The sequence below is a fragment of the Enoplosus armatus genome, chromosome 14, assembly GCF_043641665.1.
Source record: "Enoplosus armatus isolate fEnoArm2 chromosome 14, fEnoArm2.hap1, whole genome shotgun sequence".
NCBI lineage: Eukaryota > Metazoa > Chordata > Actinopteri > Centrarchiformes > Enoplosidae > Enoplosus > Enoplosus armatus.
In genome coordinates this window covers 7,592,328-7,599,844 of record NC_092193.1, presented here as the reverse complement: position 1 = coordinate 7,599,844, position 7,517 = coordinate 7,592,328, and positions in this window count along the sequence as shown.

Below are 7,517 nucleotides of genomic sequence, written 5' to 3'. Positions count from 1 at the left end.
AAGGTGGTACTCATTTTAATTACTTTATGTACAGTACTGCGGGGTAGCTTATGATTTTCCCCCCAGGGATCAATGAAGTTGTGTTTTAACCTATAATAATACATCAAAATGTATTTGTTGGTTTTGTGTTATTAATCCTATTCTTCAAAATAACTAGGAACTAAAGTTATCAAAATAATATAGTGTTGTAAAAAGCACAATATTTCCTTCTGAAATGTAGTAGAGTAGAAGTATAAAGTAGCCAAAATTCAGATTAAGATTTAACATAAAAACAGATAATAAACTCATAAAACACAAAGTGTAATTAAAGATTAAATCAGTTGTTTTTGACTTGTGTGTCATTAACAGTAGACAGAGCTTCTGGTGTTTATTGGCAGGTTTTAAAATAAAAAGTTTGACCTCAAACTGTGTTGTGAAAGTAGCAGCTGGAAATTAAGGAGTTGTTTGGTCTTGAAAACATTTATTCATTTATTTATTTATATGGGGGATGGGGAGTTATGTAAGGTTATTTCAAGGTTATGTTTAATCCCAATAATGTATTTGTGAATGTAAATAATCCTGTTGGACTATTATTGGTATTACAATGCTCAACAGGGACTGAAACTGTACATGTGGCACTGAGCAGTGAGCCTATAGTGACATTATCACAGGGCTATGAGCTTTCACTACAATGTACTATTCTCATGAAATACTAGTTTATACCAACATATTACACGAAAACCTTGGTGCTTTTGTGAAGCGTATTATGTTGTTGATATGTGCCTGTGATGTGCAGCAGTGGCAGCATTATGCAAATAAATGCCTTTGCAGGCCACTAAGGCCTGCCAGTTTTATCATCAGTTAATCATAATTTTTAGGTCAAAAAACAAGTTAATTTTGAATCACTGGAACATTTTCTTCTACGTGACTGGGTGTTATTTTCTATCTCACCTGCACAAGTGGACACATTTTTTCCCTCTTTTTGCTGGTAACCAACATGTTCTTATAAATGAGCCATTAAAAAACCCCAACATAAATAAAAGAAAGGCAAGTCTTTTCTATATCACATTTCATTCTCAAAGACAATTAAAAGTGCTTTACATACACATTAAAGAGGAGAAACAGCTTATACCATTAAAATGCAAATTAAAGGGGCAGAAACAATTTTAGAGGAATGGCTGCTGGTGTTTGACTACATGATTTTGACACATTGAGTGCGAGTATTTTAATCCTTACGAAAGACAGAAAGAGAAAGTAGAATCTGTGCACTGTTGAGATGCACTCCACACCTTCAGGTGAGATAAGATAATACAGTGTGGAACAGGATTTATCAACGCACATGATGAATAAAAAACCCTCCAGTCTGTGTTTTATGCTTTCTCAACATGGATTTAGTTATGTGCCACAGATATGTAATTGCAGTGTGAGGTAAAAATCAATATAAAATTTTATAGCAGTTCAACAAGATTTTCTTCTCCAAGCAGGCTATATACATTTTTGCACGTCTGCAGATTTGTTAATAAATGAGTCTACAGGAAGATGACCCAAGGTGAAAACTAATTGTTGACATGGCACCGCGACAACTGAGGACATCCAAAATCAATAACATGTCTTATGATGAGCAGTTGTGGTTATGCTAATGCGGCGCCTGTCCGTTCAGGTGTATAATGACTGCAGAGGTGTTGAGCCGGTGTACCGCAATTTACTGAAGAAGCTCGCAGACACACTGACAGCTTATTATAGTGTGAGGAATGAAGAGAGGCGACGTAAAGTGTTACTCAGCATAAATCAGCTGCTGTTGATAACGACTACCTGCAGAGGCAGCCAGATTCACCCACACAGGACACACACACACACACACACACACACACACACACATCATCATCATCATCATTTCTTTGTATCAGAATCGCAAATTCATCTCTCCTGACAAAATACATGCTGCTGAGTGCTGTGATAAACATGTTTGTGGTCATTTCTGGTGTGTTAGTTCTGATCATTTTAATGGGGAGGACGATGACAGCCTTGTTATTGCTGTTGGTGTCACATTAGGTGTCACTCTTGTTCCTGCTGGACTGAGCCAGTTCTGCAAAGACACACTGTATCCAGTTCAGTAGGCACAGGAGTACACAACTGGAAAAAGTCCACCTTATCACAAAATTTAACAAGCTATGGTTCTATTTTAAAATCTGCAAGGCAAAGTACATAGTCCACACAACACAATGATGTTGCTTTTATTGACTGAAATGTGGCTTTATATTGTACCCTTTCCCAAAAATAGAAATATAGCGTGTTGAAAATGAACTGAAGATGTGCTTCACAAATCACACTGACTAGACCTTCTGTCAGCCATCGTTGGCCTTTCTTCTTCTTCATAAAACCTCCATAAATCAGGTGAAGCTAAACACTGTACAGTGTGTCTGGACATGCGAAGACTTTAACAGCATTCCTCTTTGTTTTACTGTACAGGTGGCCTGCCTTCTTCATCCCGTGCATCCTTCCCACCTCTCCGTTTGGGGACGGCTGTGGGCTCTCGAGTATGAGGGAGCTCATTCTTTCATGTCAGACACTGAACTTAGCCACTGTGAACAATTCCTGTTTGGTTCAATGCTCACTAATGAGCTAAGTTCTGCATCTTCAGAAAAGTCATCCCAGAGTGGCACACGCAGCAGGAAATCTGAGTCTCATTCTGCAAGATAGAAAGTCTTTATACAACTCTTAAAATGATACAGATTTTTAATGGAGATCATGGATTGACGTTGCAATCATGCGCAGTCCTGTAAAAGTAATAATGTCTGCTGCTTTCATGCTGTGACTTATACAAATGAGAAATCCAGGTCCACTGTGGGGAATGAAGTCATTAAATATAGAAAAAACACAGAGGAAATGTGCTCATAAAAACAAACTGTATTATTAGTCTAATATATTACACTGCCACTAACATGAATGTAGAAAGTGTGGAGACACAACATGAGTGGTTGGCCAAAGAGTTAGACCACAGTTTATTACTTCCAAGTGCAATAAATTAATAGCTCTTTTCATGACGTGCATGTTCATAAGCTGTGAAAACAGTAGTTCTTGCCTCACATCACTCTTCAAATACAGTGGCAATAAATACTCAAGTATTTAGATCATTTACTTTACTAAAAGTAAACCTACTCCATTACAAGTAAAGGTCCTCCATTCAAAATGTTACTTATGCAAAGTACAGAAGTATTGATAGCAAAAGTAAATGTACTCATTATGCAGCAGAGTGGCACCTGTCAGTGTTACATTATTATATAGTATTAGATATTTTTATATATTGTTAAGTATATAGTAACTATGGCTTTCATATAAATGTAGTGGAGTAAAAAGTTCAATATTTTCCTCTGAATTTTGGTGGAGTAGAAGTATAAAGTAGCTGAAAATGGAAATAATGGAATAATATGTAAAGTACCTCTATATTGCACTTACAGTACTTGAGTAAATGCATTTAGTTACTTTCCACCACTGCTCACATTTAATGACTGCAGTGGTGGCTCAAACCAGGTCCAGATGCAGGCCCGAGCTTTGGGCAGACCATTGCTAGAAGGTTTAGTAAACTGTATGGAAATGATCACTGGATGTTTTATAAACTTTAAATGCAGATATCGTCTTTCTCCTCTCACACACTGGGTATATTCCTTCCCTCCCCGGCTGAGAAGAGTCTCTACCTTCATCGTTTGTACTCAGTTAGTTGGTCTGAGCCTCAGGACACGGGCTCAGTTTTCAGAATAAACTGTTAGTCCTCCCAAACAGTGGTGTCATGACATCACCGCTCGGTGGAAAACAACTTGCTCTCACCTTCGTGTCGCCTCTGTCTGGAGCCTTACGAGTAAACTTGCTGCACACAATCAGTTGTGTCGTGATCTTCTTCAAAATCTGACTGCACATGATCATATTTAGACTCTTCCCTCCTCCATGTTTCACCAGTTAAATCTTAATAAACAAGAATAGGACTACATATAAAGACAATAACACTTACTCACAGCAGTAATTCTGTTTTTCCTCATCACTTCTTTTTTGTTGTTGTTACCCAAATAAGTCTTCATCATGTCCTCAAGATGACTTGGATTTCACGCTCTCGCAGCGGCAAAAATCTTGTAAACACAACCCAAGAGTTGGATTAGTTTCAAGAGTATCAGTGTCCAAGTGAAGTTACCTGAGCTTGACTGCCATTATGTCATTTTTCACCCTGCTTCAGGAGAAGAAAAGGCAGCTGCACCCTTTGTCATCCCGCCACCTCCTTCTTTCCTGTGGAGAATAAGTGTGATGATCCATCTTGGGATTTTAATAAGCAGGATAACAATGCCTCCGCTATCACCTTCATACATGACTTTATTCAACTTCTCAAGGCTTGTTCTGCTCAGGTTAATGGTCTCCTCTTGGAGGGAGAACCAAGAAAAACATTTCAGAGATGGTGAAGTTGTTATAAGAAAAAGAGGGTGCAATAGGAGGATTGAGAAAGACGGAAAGATAGGGGAACAGAAGGAAGAGCGGCGCAGTCTAAAACAGTCTATACAAGCAATTCGATAGCGCCATATTCAGCAAAAATAATCCCAAACACGAAAAGATGCACTTAAATGCATTGCAGTATAATTCCAACACATGCTATTGATTTCATCTTCCATTCCTCTTGTTTGCCAAAGAACTTAGACTTCATGCATCTAATCATAAAAGTGCCTGTAAAGGTTGTGAATCAGAACTTACGTGTTTGTAAGGAAGAAAGCAGGATGACAAGACATAGAGAGGCCTTCAGGGTTGTCAAACCCGACCACTCTCCGCTGGTTTTCTCTGGTTTCTGTTGCATGTTCTTAGCAAGACAGCGCTGCTTTCTGCTCCTCAAGCTGTTCAGTGAGAGGTGTGGGTGAGCGAGGGGGGGGGGGGGGGGGGGGCATGTGTGAAAAGAGAGAAGGCACAAAAGGGGAGGGGAGGGGGGAGAAGAGGGAGGGAGGGAGGGAGGGAGAGAGGATGATGGGACAGGTGTGGAATTTACACACCCTGCTGGTAGCGCACACTATTGGCATATTTGCTTCAGCGTGATGAGTCACCCTTCTTGTGGTGGAAGTGAGAGAAAATGTGGGTTTCTGAGTGAGAGGGAGACACAAACTAGAATATAAAGGAATAAATTGTCCACAGGATGTATCATTGTTTCAGTCAGGAACAGGGTTTTAGTTTTAAGTTTTGAGTCAAAAGTATATTTTCTTAGTTATTACCATATTTTTTACGATTACGATACTTTGTGGGATTTACATGCACTGCAAAGAAGCAACCTGGGTACCCAACCCCTCCCAATCCTGTAGGAGACATGTTATATTGATAAAATGAGAGTGAACATACATTTAAAACAACGAAATATGTTTATATATATATATATAATATATTTTTTAGTCCTGATTTCTAGAAGCGTTTTATGTTTTTATGTCAAAATGAGAGCTACAATGAAATATGAAAAGTGAAATAGTGATTTTTTTGTTATTGTCTACAAATCCCATGTGCAGAATCAAACCAACAATGAACTGATCCCCCTCACAAGTATTGTCTGTGCAGCTAAAGCCTGATATACTATATTGCTCTGTGCTATTGAGCTCCATTGTTGTCCAAAAACGATTCAAAACATGAATTAATCGCAGTTACACTGGGTGACATATTCCTTCATTATAATGAGCACGGCCACTATAGTTTATTTTTCATCCCACATACACCATCCTGCTGCCAAAAACTTAAAAGTGCAGAACAATGTTGAAAGTATATACTTCCTTGTTTCTTGTCTTTAGTTTTGTTTCTCTCTTGGATACCAGATCAGAGATGTTTGCCTAATGAGTATGATTCAAGAAATAAAAAGTTACGACTCCTGAGCTCACTTTGTGCTTCCTTTGTGGCAAACGCTACTTGTCTGGTACTCTAAGATTCTCTTTCTTGTCCAGTTGTAACAAAGCAGAGGAAATGGAAATCTTTCACCCTCCATCACATGAGGGTCCTCATGTCAGTCACCATACCCTCCATGTACATTCTGCCCTCTCGCCATCAGGATGATTGTTTTTATTTGACGGCTGCAACCTGATACGCAGCGCTTCCATACATGGCTGGTACATGTCGCTGTCCCTCTACAGCTGAGCAGCGGGGCTGAAAAACATAGGGAGGCTGTCTCGAGTTGTTTCTCTCTCCTCGCCTTTTAAAAGCACTCTGCAGCACAGCTCCTCTCTGGCCCCTAATGCACCTGGTCCATTTAGCACGGCAGAGCTGTGAAACCCAAGATCACAGGCATGGTCAAAAACAATTTCACCCTCTGATTGAGCCAATATCCACTTTACATTTCAAGGAGAAACAGGAATCAGATCTGCTTTACTGTACGCGTACAACATACAAGTTCTGCATGTTGTAATCTGTTAAAAACATTTCAGATTATTCCCTACACAGTCCCAATATATCTGTCTGTAAAGCCTCAGAAATGTTTTTTTTATTTTGCCTTACCTTATCTCCTCTCCTTGATCTTGTAACCTCAGCTTCTTAACACACAAACCTATTCGTATGAGAGAGAAAACAAACATTTTCTGAGCAACTGTTTCTCAGGGGTCGTTGTTTTGGAGCGAGAGTTGCCAGAGAGATGAGGCGGCTTCTGTGTGTGAAACCAGATCCGGTCTGGAGTGATGGGCAGTGCATGGTGGGGAGTCCTGGACACATTAGCCCGGGCTAATGGGCTAGCTGGCTCCGAGAGGCCTGACTGTCCATTATGTGCGGCTACGGCTGGAAGAGTTAGAAGGTAAAACTGCTTTTGACTGCTCTGATGTCCAACAAGCCCTTTACTTCTCACATCTATCTATCTATCTATCTATCTATCTATCTATCTATCTATCTATCTATCTATCTATCTATCTATCTATCTATCTATCTATCTATCTATCTATCTATATGTCTATCTATATGTCTATCTATCTATCTATATGTCTATCTATATGTCTATCTATCTATCTATCTATCTATCTATCTATCTATCTATCTATCTATCTATCTATCTATCTAAATAATTCAGTAGACGTTGTGGTTTCTAGAAAAGTGCAAACAAAGAGGAGGAAAAGAACCAGACTATACTATGAATCAATTCCATCCAATCTGTCATTGTTATATAACTTGACATCAGACAAACGATCCCTGCTTTGGCTGTTACTAGTTTGACTGAAGGTGGATAATGAGGGACTTGTAGGTTTTCTGTCTTTGCAGTGAGTTTCAGGGTGTTTGGCATCAGCTCCAGGGTAAAGTGTTAGATAGTTAAAAAGGCCACAGAGATGGGCAGGAGCCACGTGATGAACAGCTCTTTATGTAGAGAGAAGTGGATTGATCTGTATCCTTTGCTGCATGCAAAGCCAACAGGCATTTTGGAGGGAGTGACTAATGTAATAGAGCGGGAGAGAGAGAGAGAGAGCACTCAGGCAGCAGGTTTTTGGACATACTGCAGGACTTTGGAGGATGTGCCATAGAGGGTGCTGTTGCATTAATCAAATCTGGAGATGATAAAT